We start from the raw sequence: 22,643 nt of genomic DNA on the forward strand, positions 1-22,643 counted from the left end.
GTATTAAATGTTGTATATAATGTTTTTAACCATTCACATATAGAATGTATTCACATAAAATAAGACGTCCTGTTAATTCCAAGGTAATATCTTTTTCTATAGGCACGAAATGTGTAACTCTGAAAGGAAGGGATAAATTTATCTTCTTCACACTAACTCACCCTGGTCCTGAAGAAAGCCCACTGATCGATTGACGAGAGGGCTGAAACATGTCGACCTTTTTATAAACACGAAGACCGGTAGCGTAGAGAATCCTAATATTCCCATTACGCATACCAAAAAGTTTTCAACTTTGTTAACCCAGAACCCAGACTAATAAAGTTCGATTTCTGGATTCTGTGTTATTTTAAACATCACCACTTCCACCATCACTGGACACTACTGCACAACCTTGGATCTAAAAACCTCCGGGTGGAGGCTGCATACCCAAAAAAACCTGATGATTATGCAGATACCCGAGTGCCAAAGCGGAGAAACAAGATATACCGCTTATTTACGTTGATCAACTCGAGGGCATGAGGGTTCTTTTACCAAGGGACGCAACGAATACCGATTAATCCGGGTTCAGCAGGACAAGTGATCCACCCCCCTCTTGATAATTAATGGTCAAATTTCTAGCCAATTTTCCCTTTTTAGAGGTACACGTCAGGGTTGTCCCTTATCCCCCCTTTTATTTTTATTAGGAATTGAACCATTTCTTAATTTCATTCGTAATTCTGAAAATATTCAGGGTATCACTATTAAAAATGTTACTGTCAAAACTTTGGCATATGCTGATGATGTGTTATTATTTATTAGTAATCCTACATTGTCTGTACCATTTTTGCTTGATATTATTTCTAAATATTCAGCTGTATCAGGATATAAATTAAATGTTAGTAAAACTGAATTTTTTCCTTTAATCATGCTTTGTACTCCTGATATGTTACCTTCACAGGATATTGTTTGGCAAAAAAGTAAGTTGAAATACCTTGGTATATTATTTTCATCATCCCTGCCTGCTACCTTGAAACTGAATAGTGATTTCATTCTTGATTATATTAAACAAAAAACCTCCAAGTGGTCTTCCCTTCATCTTTCCTGGTGGGGGAGAATGGAATCTATTAAAATGAATATTGCCCCGAAAATATTTTATTCTCTTGCAATGATACCAACTCAATTCCCACTCAAAGTTTATAAAAATATTGATAAACTGTTATCCAAATTTCTTTGGAATAATAAACCTCCTCGTATTACTTATAAAAAATTGAAAATTCCTAAATGCCAAGTTGGTTTTGCCCTATCTGATTTCTATTTATATCATAAGGCATTCATCTTAAAACAGAGCTCATTATGGTTTAATATTTCACCTATTGCTAGTCCTCCTGTTTGGTTTCATATTGAAACTTCCCTTGCAAAACCTTTTCCTTTGCCATCCTTATTAACTATGTCTCCTACCTCTAAGATTATACATTCCTCGTCCATAATCAAATCCTCAAGATTAGTTTTTAATGATTTGGACTCTAATTTTGCATCTCCTTTACTTTCTACGGTGCATTTGTCCTTATGGCATAGTGCTTTAATAAAATTAAACAGAAATGTTTCTTTTTGGTCTTCATGGATTGCTAAGGGTATTTTCTTTCTTAAAGATGTTTTCTTGGATGATGCATTTATTCCTTTTGCTCAACTCCAACTAAAATTCAATCTACCAATGTCCGATTTGTTAAAATACCAATTTCTATGTAATTCCATTTTAGACTCTTTCCCAGATGGTATTCCGTCTATATCCTCAGCTGATTTTTTAATTTATATCAAAAGTGTTTCTGTATCTTCAAAGGCAGTTTCTGTATTTTATAAGAAGCTTACCTTATCATTAGGCTCCAACGTTGATATAATTTCCACATTTTGGAATGCTGAACTCTCCATTTCCCTTTCAACTGATTCATGGTCATTAATTTGGACTAATAGTATTTCTGGATGTAAATGTATGTAAATGTATAGGCATTTATATAGCGCACTACTTACCCGTAGGGTCCCAAGGCGCTTCGACCGCTGCGAAACCCTTCCTGGCTTCCCTGAGAGATGGTCCCTTAATGGGTATCTCCAGGGTGAGACCAGGCATCCCCGGCGGTCTGGTGGGGCCGTTAGTGAAGATGAGGCAAGCTAATGCCCAGAGTTGCCGAGTGTGAACGCTGATCAGAGTGGGCACCGAGGCGAGAGAATTATCGAGTCCGCTGACCCTGGTCCAGAAACCTGCCGCGCCGGGAATCGAACCCTGGTCCCGGGCCGTCCTCTGCTCTCGGGTCTGCCGCCTCTAACCAGTGAGCCACACTACTTCACTGGATGGTTACCAGTTTCACTTTATCAAACCAATGCTTATATTTTGTTTAATTCTTTATGGACTCCATTACGTTTATTTAAAGCTAAATTATTACCATCAAACCTATGTTGGCATTGTAATTTACATCCTGGCTCTTTACGTCACATGTTATTTGATTGTCCTATTATTATGAAATTTTGGTCTGAAGTATGGAATGTGATATTGAAAATTTTGCCTATTTCTGATTTGCTTTCTTATAAATTGTTAATATGTAAATCAGTTGTATTGGCTGCTCCTCTTGAAGATGCTGAAGCAAAGTTATTAAATTTTTTGGTTTCGGCTGCGCTCAAATCAATTACTTTTTGTTGGAAGGATGCTACTTCCCTTTCTGTTCATGCTTGGTGGTCATGGATTATCTTTACAAGAAGAGGTGCTCAATTATCTTTACAAGGTGTTCATCATAATTCTTTGCAATTTCAATCTTTTTGGTCACCTATTGATTCATATATACAGTTATGATTCATGTTCTTGTACTGTTATTATGTTATTCATTGATTATCATACTGTTTTTGAAGCTGTTTATTGGTAACTCTATTTGAGTAATTTATTATGATATGAATTGTATATTTCCCTCTTCCCTTCCTTCCTCCCCTTCCTTCTTCCCTTCTGTTTTTAGTTCTCCTTTCATTGACGATGGTACTATGCGATGTAATTTATTTGTCACTGCTTATTTATGATTGTTCTTATTCGCTTCCTTGTAATTTAATGAATTATCTTATCAGTTTTCTGTATGTACCTATGTGTTTCTCCTTCTGTCAAAATTCAATAAAATAATTTTGATTATAAAAAAAAAAAGAAAAAAAAAAAAAGAAAATAATCCAATGTATCCTTTCAAAGGTTTAAATCACCGTAACATTTGTTCCCAATGCATTTCGGGCGGTCATTGCGCCCTTCATCAGGGGATGATTCTAAAAGTAAAGAAAGTACGTATATCAATAATCTGTCTCAATTTCTATTCCCTGTTTTAAGGTCCGTGTTAATATAGTGATTATCATGCTGCATGCTGCAGTTCTGTGAGGTGAAAATTGACGTGTCTCATATATGCTCTATCGGGCGTAGGGTCTGTGCTCTTTTGTTAATGTTTGTTGTCATGCAATGCATCAAAAGTTAATAAAGTTTGCCTCACTGGTTGTTAGTCTGAATATTTAAATGGGTATGGTGACCGTGTCTCCCTGTTTAATAATCGTGGTTGTGGTGAAGAACTATTGGTTTGGAAGTGGTCGGAAAAAAGTGGTTGACCCGCTGATACGTGTTGTTAAGGTTAGAACGAGCTTATAAACATGCAAAGACTCACGCGATGCAAACCAAATTCCGAACAAGTCTATGAAACAAAAATGTGAACATACGGAGACGTTTTTCCGATGTTACGAACAAGTTAAATACCATTAATTACTGTTAGTCCCCCCCGTCGGGTTGGTACTTACTTGAATAGTTAATAGTGCTTCGCGTTTTTCATGTGCGGCGTGCTCTGTATTCGGCGCCTTTGTGTGAAGTATAAAAGCGAGCGTTTTCTAAAGTGTGCTCATTGGTAAGTAGTTAAAAGAAACGAAGGACTGATGTGACGATCCCTGCTATGGGCGCCATCTTAGACTGGTGGAAAAACGAACATTACTTATTGAGAACCCTAGGTAGTGCCGGTGGTGAAGTGCAAGAGTTATGAACAATACCCATATTCACGACATTATTTATAAATGCACTAGTTTGAACAATAGTACGATTGACATTGCAATGACAATAATGAATAAACAATAAAAATAATGGATAATAAGAATCTGTTCTAGACTTGTTGTGGTTCTGTAATCATAGATAACAAGAGAATTCAATTCTGTCATTAAGCACGTTTGGCTGCATCGTGCTCATGTATCGGATCCAGTAGTTTTCTCTCTTGTATTGAATTTCAAAGTATTAGGTTAAAATAACGCCAAAAGCACAAGGTACCAACAAGGGATATCTGGTTGCACTGGACTAGGTCAAAGTCACAAGTTCAGACTGACCGCGATGGAATACGGGATGGCTACAGGGACCAGGTTAGGCCCGCTGAACAAAGTACCATAAATTCTGGTTGCGGAGCGTAGCATGAATCCTAGCCAAGAAGCGTTGCTCAGTTGAAGCGATGCTTCGGTTCCGAGATGCGATGAAGCTGCGGTGCGAGGTCCTGCGCGCTGGCGTTGAGAATCCCCTTCACTGGACTTGCGATGGAAAGCCTGGGCATCGAGGATACAACGTGTAGCTGATGTGATGCATCGGTTCCGAAGAGCTGTGAGGCTGGGATGCAGAGGCCAACATCAGCATTGAGCTGCCGTTGACAAGGGATGTGAGGATCTGGGTCGGAGAGGCACCGTGCCTTCGGCGATGTGTTGGTTTGAAAATGCGAGGCTAATGCAGACCTTCTGTACCAGGCCCAATCCACGCAGCAGCAGCAATGCATTGGTTCTGCTCGAGGATGCACTGCTCAGCAGAGAAGATGCATCGGTCCTGCTAGTAAGCACCTTCAAAGGGACCAGGACTGGGGTGGCACCACTTGGCAGTGTAGACTCCCAGATGGCAGAGTCCAGGAGCAGCTGGAATGTTGTTGGAAGCCTGTTATGGCCCTGAGGCTTCAGATGAGGAGGCCAGCCAACTATTCCTTGGAGTCACTTTGGGTTCAAGTGATGCAGGCCCAGTTATTCTCACCCAGGCAAGGAGGGCAGCCAGTTAACCCAGCAGGGCATCAGTTCTTCCAGAGCAGCAGTCCAGTAGTGTAACGTTCCTTCAGCAGCATAGCAGTCTTTCTTCCTGGCAAAGTATTCACAGGTTCAGACGTGTACAGAAGTGGTTGCGTCTGCGGTCCAATACTTCTATCCAGTAGTGTCATTGAAGTGGGGAAGACTTCAAAGACAAGCCTTTGAAGTGCACAGAATTCCTCCCCTGTCAGCCCTGCTCCAGACTACCTACATGGGGTATGCAACTCTTTCTGTGGGGACAGGACACAGCCTATTCAGGTGTAAGCCTACCATCCTGCCTGAATGGCCCATCAAGTCACACCTAAGGGCCTGCTGTGTGTGGCTGTCTAGGGACAATACACAAAGCCCAACTGCTAACCACAGCCAGTTGTGTGACCAGAGACAGGCTGCAGGCACCAAATGGAGAAGGCAAGAAAATGCCAACTTTCTAAAGGTGGCATTTTCAGAATGGTCATTTGAAATCCAACTTCACCATAAGTTAGGATTTTAAATTAGGATTGCACGGACACCGAACACGAATCAACTATATCTTCCCATAGATATTACGCTTATAAAATGTAATAAGGTAATCCCAATGTTATCATGTGGGAGATACTGTGCCTTGCAGTTTTGAAACATGAATGTAAGAATTTTTTACTACCTGGACATGTGAAAGCTAAAATTAAATGTCCTGCTTTTTAAATACATTGCACTCTGCCCTCTGGCTGTACCGGGCCTATCCTAGGGGTGACTCATATGTATTAAAAAAAGGAAGGCTTAACCCTGGAAAGAGGCTTAACTTGCCAGGTTGGCATGGCAGTTTACAATTGCAACACAAGCTCTACCATGGTAGGCCTGAGACATGTTTAAAGGGCTACTTAAGTGGGTGGCACAATCAGTGCTGCAGTCCCTCTAGTAGCAATTAATTTACAGTATCTAGGCACAGGTCATGCACATTATGTTATGTGATTTGTAGAGCACATGGCTGTCCCAGCAAAGGGACGTCCCAGCGCTGTAAGTCAGAGAGAAGGTGGAAATGAGGATATAGCTACTGAAACAGCCAAGTCCTTACTGCTTTTCTAAATGCCAAAGGATTAGGGATGTTCCTAATGGAGAGAGGCAGCAAGTTCCAGAGAGTCGGTGCGCTAACTTTGAATGAACGGCCTCCGACTCTGGCTCTATAGAATTTTGGCACCCACATCAAGTGAAGATCCGCAGATTGCAAGGCACAGGTAGGCATATAATGGTGACCTAGGTCACTGAGAATCATCGGACCAGAGCCGGCCAATATTTTAAGCTTGACACAGAGTGCTTTGAACCGGATTCTTTGCTCAACTGGCAATCAATGGAGTCAACGCAGTGCACCAGAGACCGAGCTCTACTAAGGCAAGTAGGGCACGTGCTGCAGCATTCAATGTGCGCTGGAGCCTATTGGTCCCAGATTTATTAGCGTCGAGCAAGAGATTATTGCAGTACACCAACCTAGCCAGGATCTTGACTTGAACTACCAGTTGACGAGTGTGAGCATTAAACAAACCCAAAATGGGTTTGAGGCCACGCAGAATGCCGAAACAAGTACCTGCCACAGACTTAGCATGATCCTCATAAGAGAGGGTGTTGTCCAACCCAATTCCAAGGTTTTTTACTGTGACTTTAAGCAAAGTAAGAGAGGTCAGCTCCGGCAGCCACCAATTGTTGCCCCAGAGATGGGAAACTCTGCCAAGTAAGGATCTCTGTTTTAGACAAATTTAGCTGAAGGCAATTTGCCTCCATTCAGCCTGCTATGGCTGACATATCCTCCTGGAATTTAGCCACGTCCTGGCTAGAGTATTTGGTGCAAGAAAGGACCAGTTGCGTATCATCCGCATATGATAACAAAGATATATCACAGGTTTTCGCCAACAGGGCCCGCGAACGAACGTAAATGTTGAAAAGGGTTGGACTCAGTGCTGACCCTTGAGGAACACCACAACACTGAGGATGTGTCTGTGAGTGGAAGGGTGGAGAGATGATCTGGAAAGTTCTGTCATGCAGGAAGGAAGCAAACCAGTCAAGGGCTCTACCTTTGACACCAATCTCATGCAGTCGATTGATCAAGATACTATGTGAGACCGTGTCAAAGGCAGCGCCTAGATCAAGCAGAACAAGCACTGTCATATTGCCTTTATCCATGGAGGCTCTATATGTATGAAACGGATTTTTAGTCGCAAATGCTGCGAATCACAAAAAGCAGTGTTTGTGACAAAAAATTTGCAAAACGCGATGTATTAGGAAAAGCGCATCCGAATATTAAGGAATCGCAACATTTGCAATTCCTTAATTTTGCGTAAAGCATTTAAGAAATCGCAAATTGTGATTCCTTAAATGCTATGCAACAAGCACCTAAGTTGTGTGATTTCTCCTTAAGAAATCGTAAATTACCACCAACTTCAAGTTGGTGGTAATTTGCGATTTCTCTCAAAAATGCACTTTGTAGCATTTTTCAAGGTGCCATATGCGCACACATGTTCATTTCAGGGATGCATCAGGGTGTCCTTATGACACCCTTGAAATTATTCTCAACTTGCGATTGTCAAATTGCGAATCGCTAATTGAGAATGACTTCCTATTCATTCCTAAGGCCCTCCTGGCCCATAGGAATGAATGGGAAGGTATTCCTTAATTGCGATTTCGCAATTTGCTAATCGCAATTAAGGAATACTAAGAAATCGCAAAAAAATGCGAATTTTTAAATACCTTCTGTTTTGCAATTCTCAAATAGCAATTCTCAAAAAATCGCTATCACAAATACGGATTTTCATACATATGCCCCTTAGTTGCTCAGTTACAGCTAATAAGGCTGACTCTGTGCTCTGCTTGGGGCGGAAGCCTTTTTGAGATAGATCCAGTAATGAGTGAGACTCCAAATACTGCATCAAAATGCCATTCACATAGGATTTGGTTACTTTAGCTAAAAACGTCAATAGGGAGATCTGGCGATAATTCTCCGGCATGGAAGCATGTAATGAAGGCTTCTTCAAGAGAGGAATAACATTAGCATGTTTCTAAGTTTGCGGAACCTCTGAGTTGGAAAGACAGAGATTAATAGGACCCAGACAGCTGGGAAGGCGGCTGTCCTGATTAACAAACAATTTTGGTTTGAGAGGGTATGGGGGACCCTGATTTAATCTTTTTGACAAGAGCCGTGAGGCCGTCTGTAGTGATAGAGGGGAAGGTGGACAGAAAGTGGGCCCCATTTCCTATAAAATCATCCCTCAACATAACAGTGGGGCATCACACTTCACACGGAAGCTATCATAAAGGCCAACCACTTTATTGATAAAATAAGTGGCCAATTCCTCACATTGGTCATTAGAGGTGATAGGACTATCAGCAATCACTGGTGATTTCATCATATCCTTTACTAGGGAGAAAATAGTTTTTGAGGGGTTATTACTCGTGTTAATCCTATTAGCAAAGAATGCAGCACGTGTTTTCCGATTCTGTTTGTGATAGCTTTTCCTAGAGGCCACATATTCAGATTTAGCCGTAGGATTGTAGGAGCCTCTCCAACAGCACTCAAGAGCTTTACAATTTTTTCTGGCTGCGACAAGTGACTCAACAAACCACTCATTGGATCGGACTTTCTTGGGATGGATCCATTGAGCTAGAATGCACTTGTCTAGTGCCTGGTTAATACACTTTCCGAAGCTAATGCTAGCCATCTCGATATCTGAGGAAAGGGTGGGCTGCTTAGTGGCCAGGATGTCTCGGAAAGTAGAATGATCTAGTTTCTGCCAGGGACTCTTATTCATAGCATTAAGCCGGCCTCGGAATCTAGGGCCAGAGTGATCCAATGAGAAACATATTAAGTGGTAGTCGGTCCATGTCATCAGTAATGATGTTGGGGCCTTTGTAAGCAAAATGTTAGTAAGCACTGGATCGAGCAGGTGTCCCGCCTCATGCGTAGGTCCAGAAACCAGTTGGTTTAATTGACCAGCAGCCATATCGTTAAGAAAATGATGTATATCCAGATCCTTGTCGGATTCCAGATGCAGATTCAAATCGCCAAAGATAGTAAAATTGGCCACTTTCAATGCTAAACTACTAACCACATTGATTAGCCCTTCTTTAATAACTTTGGACGGCCCCAGAGGGCGATAGCTCAGTAGTCCAGAGAACGGGAAATTCTCAGATAAACCTAATTTAAAAATGCCGATTTCACAATCCTGAATGGGTGCCTGGTTGAAAATACAAGTGTACCAATCATTATAGATTGCATGCAATGCCACCACCCCGGTCAATCTATCTATTTACAGTCTTCATCACGAAACCCGGGGTAAGGGCCATGGCAGGAATAGTGACAGAGTCTTGAGAGAGCCATGTTTCTGTTAGAAATAAAATGGCTAGAGAGTGTTCGGACAATGACTCAAAAATTTCAGCATGATGTTTAACTAATAAACGACAATTAATACTACCAACGTTGACAAGGGTTAGCAGATCGCCTGACAGAGCGCCTAGGCGACGTTGGGACTGAAAATTACAGTGACAGCATTGCCAAGCACCCTCAGAGGGAGGCCAACTATGAGTCACGTTCCTTCTATTCATAGATACCTACAACAATAGGAACATTGGGTAACCCAAGAGCAAGAGTTTTACGAAAGGAAACTTGTTTAGAAACCTGGCAGCTGGTAGGCTACAAGATAGCTTGCTGAGGGTAAATATGCAAATAAGAGTGAAATATCATTTTATATTGATGAAGTTACACACAGATCAATTGTAACTATGTGTTTGATTTTACCTTTTGTTGATAGTCTTCCAGATTGATGTGTCCAACACACGGTGCAGTGACAAATACAACATAGCCCTGATGAATCTGCATAAAGTTTAGAGGCAGCGAAACATGTTGGCATCTAACAGTGGTATGCATAAGTAGCAACCTACACTGTTTTTCACTTCTACGGAGTGCAAAACAACTGCCTAAACGTACTCCTAAAAACTGGAATTTTGACAAAACCTCCAGTGAGGAGGAAGGGGAAGGACCGCAGGGCTCTAGGGCTAGCAGAGTCAGATTTAATCAACCTAACCAACAAGAGCAAAGTAGTGACGACCTGGGGGCTTTACTAAGAACTTTTTTAGGACGTGGTCAAAGTAACAACAGGGGGGGAGGCCAGTCAGCAGGCGGACGAGGACGAGGGAGGGGCAACCAACCCCAACAATGGCAGTCTTACTCCCCGAGAGTGACACGCATTCGTGGGAGGAACCAATTGTGAACAACATAGTGGTAAACTTACCACCAGTGAAGAACGTGTCCTTAATAAAGGATTGGGGTTTGTCCCCATTCCCACACATGACACCTTTCGGTGTCGAGTAGAATTTCATGAAACCATCAGAAAAATCAAATTGAGGAAATTCTTTGCTAATCAATCTAGAGAAGATGAAGGCGTTTATAACACCAATCTCAGAAAACCTTCTACATTTTGCCCACCTTCCACAGCCTTGGGCCCGGAAATTGCTGTCTTCGAATCAAAAGTATTACAAGACATCAGTAGGTTTCAGAATGAAGACAAACCAATCAAACACAAAAATATGACGCATGAAGATTGGGAGGCACTGAAGAGTCTACAGGAGAATAATGGGCTTACCATAAAACCGGCCGATAAAGGTGGTGCGGTGGTAGTATTGAACACTACTGACTATGATAAGGAAGTGAAAAGACTGCTGAATGTTCGTGAAAACTACCGCCCCCTGAGTAATGACCCCACTAATGACCTACTAAAAACTATACGAGAAATGGTCAAAGTGGCGAAGGAAAATAAATGGATTACGGCGAAGGAGGCAGAGTTCTTGTTTAATGATAAACCTAGAACTCCTGCCTTCTATATATTACCGAAAATTCATAAACCTACTCGCCCTCCCCCTGGACACCCAATCGTCTTGGGCATTCAATCGGTGTTGGAGCCCCTTTCTCAGTTTGCAGACTTCTTCCTGCGCGAGTCTGTGATCAACCAAAGATCATTTGTAAGAGATACTACTAAGATTCTTAACACCATAGCCGACATGGACTTTGACTGTGATGCTGAATTTTTGGTCACCATTGATATCGAGTCGCTCTACTCTTGTATCCCTCAGGATGCGACGCTGGTGGCAGCAGCTTGCTCTTTGAGGGACCAAGAGTGGTTTTATGATGTCCCCCAAAGTTTTGTAATGCAATGCGTTGAGATCGCACTCACAAGAAATTATTTTTGCTATGACGACCAACTTTATTTGCAAACAACAGGGGCATCGATGGGCGCCACTATGGCGCCGAGCTTAGCGTGCATATATGTGGGCCAATTTGAAGAGCATGTAGTAGAACATCCTAACAACCCCTTCCAGAGGCATCTCCGCCTCTGGAAGAGGTATATAGATGACATTCTCTGTATCTAGAGGGGCAGCGAAGTTGAACTCTTGACATTTTTAAAGTGGCTTAACGTTCAGGATGAAAGCCTTAGGTTCACGTGGTCTTATAGCCATCATAAGGCCGTGTACCTAGACCTTGATATCAATGTCGTGGAGGGCTGCCTACAGACAAGTGTCCATCAAAAACCTACTGACCGGAATTCTCTTTTGCAGTACAACTCATACCATCCGAGATCTTTAAGAGACAACTTGCCGGTGGGGCAGTTCATGAGGTACCGCAGGAACTGCTCCTCCACTGAGGGATATGTTGAACAATCTCAGCAGTTGGTTAAGAAATTACAGGAGAGACAATATCCTATGAAAACCATCAGGAATGCCAGGAAGAGGGCTCTAAATACACCCAGGAGTGCTCTTTTAGTAAAAAACACCAAAGAGAAACAAGAATGTGTACCAGTTGTTATGACATTCGACCCCTTAAGTACCAAAATACGTCAATCTATTTAAAAACATTGGGGCTTATTATCGAATGCCAACTTTGAGATGCCACTCCCGAGATTTGCGTTTAAACGATCTTGCAATCTCAGGGACAAATCGGTCCACTCCCGTGGTCGTCCTACTCGTGATAGCGGAGATAACGCCCTTCCAAAGGGGCATTTCCCATGCGGCCAGTGTTCGGTCTGCTCAATAACAACTAAGACCACCAGCTGGCCCGCTCTCCCCGGTAGCCACGCCCCCAACAAACCGGACCCGTGATTAGCAGAGTTTCTCTGCACAACTGTGGGACCTGCTTGCTCTCTGTTCCGTGTGCTGGGACAGAGGCATTCCTGATTTGCACCGACTCTGCCTTTCTGCTCTGCGCAACTTCCTACCTCCTGTCACAGTTCGCCGGACCCGCTCCGCGGGTCCCGCTTCACGGAGAAAGCGAGCGTGGGCTGTGTTGGCTCAACGGGGCTGCGAGGGTCAAGGGCAGGGACTCCATTGACCAGGAGTCCCTGCAAGGCCAATTGGACACACCTGGCCCGCTCTCCCCGGTAGCCACGCCCCCAAAGAACACGTTCATAAACTGACGCACACCCGCGCACGCGGGACGTGCGCGGTACGAAGCGTGGAGCGAAGCCCGGGCAAAGGGCGGGGCCGTTTGAGGCCGTTAGAGACCGAGTAAGACCGGACCGGGCCTCCCCCCTTGGTTATGGCCCTGGCCCCCAGCTATTGACCTTTGTTTTTACCAGTTTGTGGGGAGACCTCAATAACAATGTGCACGAGACAAAGCCGAAGCAGGACTGCCAAAGGAGGGAAGCTCTTGAATGGTACTCTCGATGATTTCATAACCAGGACTAACACTGCCATAGACTCGGAAATTTCTAAAATCCAACATAGAGTTTCCATAGAGCTGGAGGCAGCTAGAAGAATGTCCCAGGATCTAGCCCTGTCTAGAAAATCATCCTTAGGCCACATTACAACGGCTAAAACTCCTGAGCGTTTGACTGCCCCAGTAGCTATCATCACGCAGGCAGACATCCATCGTACAACAGACACCATTTCACCCACGCCACCCAGTATATCAGGTCCAGCCCACCACCAACTAACCTGAGCTCACCCCTAAATGTAACTGATTTAGAAATAGGGGCACCTACTGAGCTTAGCCCTAAAACAAGTATGGCGCCTGGGGGTAAATTGTGTGCTATTAAAGAGGGAACTGTCCTAAAACGGAAGCGCAACACTACATCTGCCTACTCCAGGAAGAAGGCCAAAGTTGCAAATGCCCAATATTTTAATGGCAGGAAGCCCCCTGTAGGAAGTGGGGTTGAAGTACCAGCTCAGGCACATTGTAGCGATACAAAAACTAACCTGGATGTGGATGAGGTTACACCAGTTGTTACAGTAGGAGTGCACGTCTCACAAATTAGCGCTACAATGGGTGGGGTACCAGTATGTGAGGTAGAGGGTAGTGACGAGGAATTCTTGAAAATTGTATGGGAAACGCTAAAAAAGCTTTTAACCCCTCTAGAAATTAGGTTAGCGCAAATTGAAAATCACCTGCTCGAGGTGAAAAATAGCATTTTAGCATTGGCAAGTCTTAGGCTAGACGTAACCAACTCCAATACTCCATCCAGTGCTGATATTATTGCATCGGCACCTATTCCTACTCCACCAATACTTCCCTTAGCCAAACCAATACCCAAACCTCGCTCTAAGACCTTCACCCCTAATGCAACCAAACCCCTAGCGAAGGCATCTAAACAACTGACCATACAATCTTTACCAGCCCTCAAAGAAGTTGCTCCACCGAGGGGAAAAGAAGCTAAGGTCCATCAGCCAAATATACAGGTGCCTCGTCCCACAGAGAATCATCGCGAGGGTTTCATAGATCTTCCTCCTGATGCAGGGCCATATGTTGTAGTATTAGCCGGAGTACCTGAAACTGGTAACTATCACCAAGAAAACTTTTGGTCAATAAGGCCCTACAGTAGCTCTCCCCAGTGAGGCATCTGGGGCTGCGAGCTGCGTTGTGATTAGCAGCGACTTGTTAAACAGGGAAAGCGTTTTTACCTTCTGAAAATTACCTTCTTAAAACTGTTTTAGATCGTTTTTATCTCGAATTGATTTTAATGACTGTGTTTCACTTGGGGGCTCACACAAGTTAAGGGGAAAATCTTTAATAGGCACTCTGACACTGCTGACACACCCCACAAGCCTTTTTTGGCACTGCCGCCTTGCCGTTCTCGAAGACGGCGGGCGCCATCTTGAGGGAGGCAGGGAGAGCGCTCTAGTCGCGCCATACTCCCGCCCCCTTAGAATACTTATTCCGCCTCTTCCTCGCGCTCGGTGCCCTACAGTAGCTCTCCCCAGTGAGGCATCTGGGGCTGCGAGCTGCGTTGTGATTAGCAGCGACTTGTTAAACAGGGAAAGCGTTTTTACCTTCTGAAAATTACCTTCTTAAAACTGTTTTAGATCGTTTTTATCTCGAATTGATTTTAATGACTGTGTTTCACTTGGGGGCTCACACAAGTTAAGGGGAAAATCTTTAATAGGCACTCTGACACTGCTGACACACCCCACAAGCCTTTTTTGGCACTGCCGCCTTGCCGTTCTCGAAGACGGCGGGCGCCATCTTGAGGGAGGCAGGGAGAGCGCTCTAGTCGCGCCATACTCCCACCCCCTTTTCTTCCTACATTATGTGCAGACCACCCAGACGGCGCAGCGGGCTGGCGCAGCGGGCGCGCCGGTCGCGCGCCGAAGCCGCGCCTAAGCCAAGCCCGTCTGCGCCCGTCCGCGCCAAGACCGCGCCGAGCGCGGGCCATGCTGTCCCTGCACTCCCCGTCCTCAGGTACGACTCGCCTGCATTGCTTTCCTTGCGTTTTACTTCATTACGTCCTTCCTGCCATGTCTTTGCCTTCTCAGACGATCTCAGGGGCCCCTTCTCCTGTCAATCATGTGGTTGGTCATCCTCGGGTTCTGTCAGCCCTAATGTTACCCTTCCTTCTCAAACCCGTTATAATACTACCTTTTTCAGTAGTGGCCTTGTTAACGCTAGATCCCTAGCATGTCACGCACAAGACATCCACGATCTTATCGTATCAGCTGATCTTGATGCCTTATTCATTACTGAATCATGGCTGCATGATGCTTCCAACCCTGATCTTGCAACTGCCCTTCCTCCTGATTTCACCATCATCAGGCAGGACAGACCTACTGGTCGGGGAGGCGGGTTGGCCATTATAATAAAGAATACTTTCAAGTGCCACACTTTCGATCTGGCCACCCTTAAGGACTGCGAGTCCCTCGGATTTGTTATTCAAATTAGTTCTTCCTCTGCTTTCTCCGGAGGACTTGTATACCGCCCCCCCGGAAACGCCACTTCATTCCTGGATTCCCTGGATGAAACCCTGGCAGCCTTCCTGACTCATTACCCCTCCTTCACCCTCCTAGGGGATTTCAATTTCCATCTGGAATCCTGTACCGAGTCACACTCCCTCAATTTCCACCACTCCCTCGAGATTTTTGGTCTCTCCCAATTAGTCTCCCTTCCTACTCATCGAGCCGGGCACACCTTGGACGGCATTTGTACAAACTTGGCCTCTTTAGAAGTCTCTCCCCCCCTACCACAAATATGGACAGATCACTGCCTTATCCCTTTCTCTGTCCAATTTAAAACCCTGCCTCCTCCCCCCATTAATCATTCCCATATCCCTTTCTCAGTCAACTGGAAAAAGGTAGCTGAGTGCTTCAAACTCAACCCCCTACCGACTGTCCCTCCCCCTCCCATAACGGGTGATGTAGCAGTAGACTCCACAAATTTCCATCAGTGGATTGACAGAATGGTCTCTGCCAATTCGGTACCTTCCACCCAAAAACTAGCTCGCGGTAAGAAGAAGCCTAGTGCCCCCTGGTATACTCCAGCCCTCACTGATTGTCATCTTAAATGCAGACGTATGGAGAGAAATTGGAGAAAGACCTATGACCCTACTGCCAGAACCTTATACATTCTGCAGAGAAAACAATACCTTACTGATATAAAAAGGGCAAAAACTGCCTTTTTTACTCATGAAATAGATTCAGCCAACCAGAAGCAGCAAACGATCTTCAATATCGTAAAATCCTTCACTCATCCTAAGGCTTTGGCATGTGAAATTCCCTCCTCACAAATTCTCTGCGATCAAATCGCAGATTTCTTCAAGGAGAAAATTCAGAATATCCATAAGGACTTCCCCCCCCCACCCACTTCAACCTTAGAACTCGATTCATTCATGCCCCTACTTAACCAATTCACACCAGTCTCCCCACAGCAAACGCATAAAGCCATCTTGGCGTGTAAATCAGGCGCCCCCACGGACTCCTGCCCTCCAGTCATCCTTCATCATCTCGTTGAAGTTGTTAATCCTCTAATTAATGCTATTGTGAATCAATCTCTCCACTCCGGTACCGTACCCTCTGACTGGAAGAAGGCCATAGTCAAGCCCCTTATGAAAAAGCAAAATAAATCCCCCACCGACTTGACTAATATGCGCCCAATTTCCCTTCTTCCTGTACTAGGAAAAATCACCGAGCAATTGGTTCATGAGGAACTAAAACACTTTGTGGAAAATCGACATATTTTGCACCCACAGCAATCTGGCTTCCGCCCCGGCCACTCCACAGAAACCGCTCTGATTGAGTTATCTGACACCATCAAGTTCTTGCAAGATGAGGGCAGGCAAGCTGTCCTCATCTTGCTCGACCTTACCGCGGCCTTCGACACCATTTCTCATGCGATCCTTATTAGCAGGATGCGTGGGATTGGTGTCTCGGGTTCCGCGCTTGCTTGGATAATTTCATTTTTGTCCAATCGCTCTCAAATGGTTTCCTTAGGCCCCTACCTTTCTGGTGAATGCCCCATCATCTCAGGTGTCCCTCAGGGCTCCATTTTAAGCCCTCTTTTTTTCAATGTATACATGGCCCCCCTCCTTACGTTGATTGAGTCACATGGGATTCTAGTGACGTCCTATGCTGACGACACTCAACTCGTCGTCACCATTGACAAAAGAATCCCGGACGCTACCATCAGACTCCAAAATTGCCTCTCAGAAGTCTTTTCCTGGCTCAACTTGAATCACCTGAAGTGCAACAGCGCCAAAACCGAAATAATACCTCTCGGTAAAGGCACACTCTTTTTCCCTAAAGAGTGGTGGCCCCAAAATTCTGAAGCACCACCTAGTGCGGTTGTGTCAGCTCGCAACCTGGGAGTTCAATTCGATGCTTCCCTCAGCTTCGATGAACATGTGCGCATCACTGCAGGACGCTGTTTCAGTTTAATCAGGCAATTAAAGAAATTTTTTAATTTCTTGCCCATCTCAGCCAGGAAATCAGTTGCGGTTGCACTTATCCTATCCCGGTTGGATTATTGCAACGGTCTCCTCGCAGGCATCAAGAAGTCCTCACTAAAAAAACTACAGACCGTTCAACATGCAGCCGCCAGACTCGTCCTAAAACTCCCCCGGAGGTCCTCGGCCACTGCAGCCCTCAACGCACTCCATTGGCTGCCCCTCCATAAGAGAATCTTGTTCAAGCTTTTAATTACTGTTTTTAAAGCTAACAAGTGCATGGGCCCAGCTTACCTGATTAAGCGCTTTCAGCATTATACTCCAACGCGCTGCTTGAGGTCATCAGGCGCTAATTTCATCTCTGAACCTCGTATCAAATTAAAAACAAAAGGTGGAAAGACCTTTTCATTCCTTGCTGTTAGGGCATGGAATCGCCTTCCCCCTCATCTTAGGCATGCCCCCTCAGAAAGCCTTTTCAGGAAAACCCTGAAGACGTGGATCTACTCTCAATCTGACTCCTCAGTTCTCGCAGCCATCTGATCCGATCCATGTTACCCAAGTAGATCTGCTGTGGGCACAGCGCCAAGATGCTCCTCCCGGAGCGATAGTAGCGCTTTACAAAAAAACCATAAATATCAAATATCAAATATTAAGGAATAAGGTTACCCACTGGCTAAATGAAAATAGGCCGCTACCCAATCACCTCAGAAGCAAAATCTTAATGGTGCAAAGGGTACCTTGGATAGGCCCTTCCCACAAATCCATTCCAGGCGATTGCATTGTTGTCTCCTTTGATGACCCGAAAACGGCACACCATATATGTTCATGGAACAGTTATGGTGGGTATTCGACTATTGTAGTCAGACCCCTCACTTTCTTTTACCCTCCACGGCCACGTCCCAATCATGGGGGAAATTGGTCATTGCCTAGACAGGTCCCCCGGTCTCCCGGGGGACCTGCTTCGGGCTAACCCAGATGAATGGGGGAAATTGATTGCTTCCCTACTGAACTCGGGCATGGCTGGGGGGACTTTCCCGGACTCATGGAAGGGCGCAGAAGTTGTCCCGATTTTTAAGAAGGGAAGTCGGGATGACCCTGCTAATTACCGCCCTATTAGCCTCCTCGATTCCACGCAGAAGGTGGCAGGCAAAGTGATCCTAGGAAGAATCCTACAGTGGGTAAAGGAGAAGCAAATTCTCTCAGACTTCCAGGCCGGCTTTAGAACTGGTATGGGGACTATTGAACAATCTTTCCGACTTATGATGCTATTCTGGAAAGTGGTTGTACTGGGCAAAGGCAGTCTGTACCTTGCTTTTATAGATCTCCGGACTGCCTTTGACCTGGTCCCTCGTAACCAACTCTGGAGTGTACTTGATGCACTGGGTATTCCCCCTCACCTCCTTAACTTGCTGATAAAACTGCACGAAGACAATTTTGCACAGATCAGGTGGGGTAACCAGGGACAGAAAACCCAGCGTATTCCTGTAAATAGAGGTGTCCGCCAGGGATGTGTATTAGCCCCCACTCTGTTCTCATTGTATGTTAACGGAGTGGTGGAGCATTTGCTACAACATCCAGCAGATGCACCTTCCCTGGCGGGCAGAAAAATTCCCACCCTCCTATTTGCAGATGATACCCTCCTGATCTCCAAAACCCCAGCAGGCCTGCAGAGTCTCTTAACGAGTTTTAAGACCTTTTGCGATTTAAGGGGGCTAGTCATTAATGCAGGGAAAACTAAGTTCCTGGTTCTAAATCCCCCAAAGAAGACTGTCCACCCCCCTATCCTGGAATCAGTTCCACTTGAAAGGGTTAGGGAATTCGATTACCTAGGTATTCGCCTTTGTGACTCTTTGAGTTGGCAATGTCATCTACAGAAGATGCTGCTGACCCATAAGAGAGTGGTGGGGGCTCTTCTCAAGGAACAACGTGCTTCACCCCTCAAACCCATCGCACCAGTACTTGACATCTACAGGGCAAGAGGGGTTGGCGCAGCTTTGTATGGGGCTGAACTATGGGGTGTGCAGAATGTGGACCATTTGTCTCGCGCAGAAAATAAGTTCCACAAAGATCTTATGGGCCTCCCTTATAGTACTCCAACTCTCCCACTTCTTCTGGATATGGGCACTCGGCCCATCAGCGACCAGGCAAGGCTGCGCCCTCTTCTTTTGTGGTCACGCATTTGGAGAGTGCCAGAACTGTCTGGTTTTGCAGAGGGCCTAAAGGAAGTTCTCTCACTACCTGGTTGGTCCAAGATCTGTTGGCTGAGGGAAGTTAAGCGCCTCCTCACTGACTTGGGCCTTGAAGATGCTTGGAACAGCAGATCTGCTCCGCCCAAGATTGTCTTGAAGAGATTATATTGGGGTTGGGTCTCTGATGGCAGAAATAGTAGGGCCAACTTGTGTAAATCCACAGTTGAATTCCTTATGGTGAAGGAAGTGCATTTTTGTGAACCTTACTTGGACACTATCCTAAATTCCTGGGATAGGGCCCTTTACTTTAAGTTCAGGGTAGGCCTACTTCCAGTGGGTCAATTAACTGCTAATTGGAAGGTTCCGGCGCAGTCAACACCATTCTGCCCCTATTGTACTAACAGAACAGAGTCAGTGTCCCATTTATTGTTTGAATGCTCGGCATATGCAGCCCCACGTCGCAGATGGCTGAAGCCACTTTGCAGAGAGCTCGGCACTAGATCACATAAGGAGGCCCTACAAATTTTAAAATCAGATCCTCGGCCCCTGTTTGCTTGTGGCCTGGCAAAGTATCTGGGATGGGAATGGCGCATTAGATCTAGGAGGTTTTTGTACATTGTTTAAAATACATTTTAAAGACTGTTTTTATGTATATGACATCATATCATGAACTGTATATTTATCTTCATGTACTGTCTTTTTTTAATGCCTATGTGTTTGTATTGCTTTTTAAGATATCAACTATATCGAAATAAAGCTTGTTACAACAACAACTAAGACCACCAACGTTACACTGGCCTCTGGACGCAATTGGTTCCTCTCACGATTCAGTAATTGCAATACCACAAATGTGGTTTACAGACTGAAGTGTGTGTGTGCAGCTTGTATTATATAGGCCTCACTACCAGGAAGATAAAAACGAGAATTCAAGAGCATTTGAGTACCATCAGAACAGGGAAACTAACAACAAAACTAGTACAACATTGCCATAGTACCAAACATGACTTTACATGGGTTGTGCTGGAGACTGTGAAGGGTTTCAATGCTGAGCAAATCTTGTTCTCGAAGGAGGCTCGTTGGATTTTTAATGAGAAAACTGACCAAATGGGGTTGAACGACTGTATTGAATGGAACAAGGTGAACTAGCCAGCCCTACATCGTATCTATCAAGAGGTCATGTATATCTGAATGTACAAACCTTGATGCCCTAGAGCCCATTGATCAACATGTCTCAAAACATATATATAGACTCTTAGTCAGTTTATCTCCAGCTAGAAACACCCTGGACATTTACAAATACCTTACATCTTTACAAAGTAGTATATAAAAGAAAAAAACAAAAATCTCCCCCTGTACTTTATATAAGGGACGTAATATACGGAGTACAATAATAACAGCTTGGTACATTTTTAGATGAATGCAGGTGGCGAAATAACCATATAATCGTAATTACATGAAACCGTTTGATAAAGTTATAGGCTTTACAATCTTTAGGCTTTCTATAAAAAAATCGGCCCGACGATAATCCCAAAGTAAGATGGCGGCCGCCAACATTAGAATTAGCAATCTCGCTAAGAGTTTCGCCCAACTTAAGATGGCGGACACGCTCTTGCGAGTAATAGCGCGATTAGTAAAATAAATACAGGGAGTAAAAGCACCAACACGCAGAGAGAGAGAATATGCTCCGCGTCGCCTGGGCGGTAAGGAGGGGATTCCCCGGCGAGAAGGTAGTGTGTGAGTGTTTCCTAAGTATAGAGTAACTGAGAGGCGTCTGCACAACTGTGATATTGAAAACGCTATGACTGAGCATTGTACGTGTCTCCGCAACGCAATCCGAAAATATGCTTTGAGAAGCAATATGTGCTCACAGAATACCAAAGTGGGAGAGACGGTGCCGTTTTTAGTAGTTTTCCGTTTTCGAAGGCTTATCTCTAGCTAGAACACGGGTGTATGACTGGGCATTTGTGCCGGCTATAAATCTGTTGGGGAGGACTGAGTAATGAAGACTGGCTGAGTCACGTTCCTTCTATTCATAGATACCTACAACAATTGGAACATTGGGTACCCCAAGAGCAAGAGTTTTACGAAAGGAAACTTGTTTAGAAACCTGGCAGCTGGTAGGCTACAAGATGGCTTGCTGAGGGTAAATATGCAAATAAGAGTGAAATATAATTTTATATTGATGAAGTTACACACAGATCAATTGTAACTATGTGTTTGATTTTACCTTTTGTTGACAGTCTTCCAGATTGAAGTGTCCAACACACTGTGCAGTGGCAAATACAACATAGCCCTGATGGATCAGCATAAAGTTTAGAGGCAGAGAAACATGTTGGCATCTAACAGTGGTATGCATAAGTAGCAACCTACACAGTTTTTTTTACTTTGGTTGGATTCACTGAGTGAAAGAATAAAGTTGTCGCGAAGTGTGTGAATCCTATCAATTTTATTACATTTCTCACCACATTTTGAGGTGTGACATACTCTTGCACTTCACATTTTGCACCTTTTCTGTTACTTTTTCTTTCTCTGTTGGACACTCCTTTCTTCTGTTAAGAGCGTGATGAATGCCAATGATGACAACAATGGACTTCACTGGTGAGTACCTATCAGTGGTCCGCATGGTGGTACGTCCGTGAGGTGTCATCACGCTCGCTTCACTTTTTTCACTTTTTGGGAGCTGTATGATTGGGACCGCAACGCATTATCCCATCATATTCTGAAATACTGTCAACAAAAAGTGTGAGATGAGGTTTTAGGATTACACATATATGAATACTACAAAATTGAGTACACGGAGTGTTATGTAGAAGACTACAAACCTCTAAATAGGACTACATTGAGGGGATACGATAGATTAAGATCTCCGCAGTCCCAGGACCCTGGTCTTTTTGTGGATTAATGATTTAGGTGGAGGGCCACCAGGGTTTTGTTTCCCTCTTTGCTCCATAGAGTTTGTGTGTTAATTGACCAGCAGCCATATCGTTAAGAAAATGATGTATATCCAGATCCTTGTCGGATTCCAGATGCAGATTCAAATCGCCAAAGATAATAAAATTGGCCGATTTCAATGCTAAACTACTAACCACATTGATTAGCCCTTCTTTAATAACTTTGGACGGCCCCAGAGGGCGATAGCTCAGTAGTCCAGAGAATGCGAAATTCTCCAATAAACCTAATTTAAAAATGGCGATTTCACAATCCTGAATGG

The sequence above is a fragment of the Lissotriton helveticus genome, chromosome 4_1 (genome assembly GCF_964261635.1).
Source record: "Lissotriton helveticus chromosome 4_1, aLisHel1.1, whole genome shotgun sequence".
Lineage (NCBI taxonomy): Eukaryota > Metazoa > Chordata > Amphibia > Caudata > Salamandridae > Lissotriton > Lissotriton helveticus.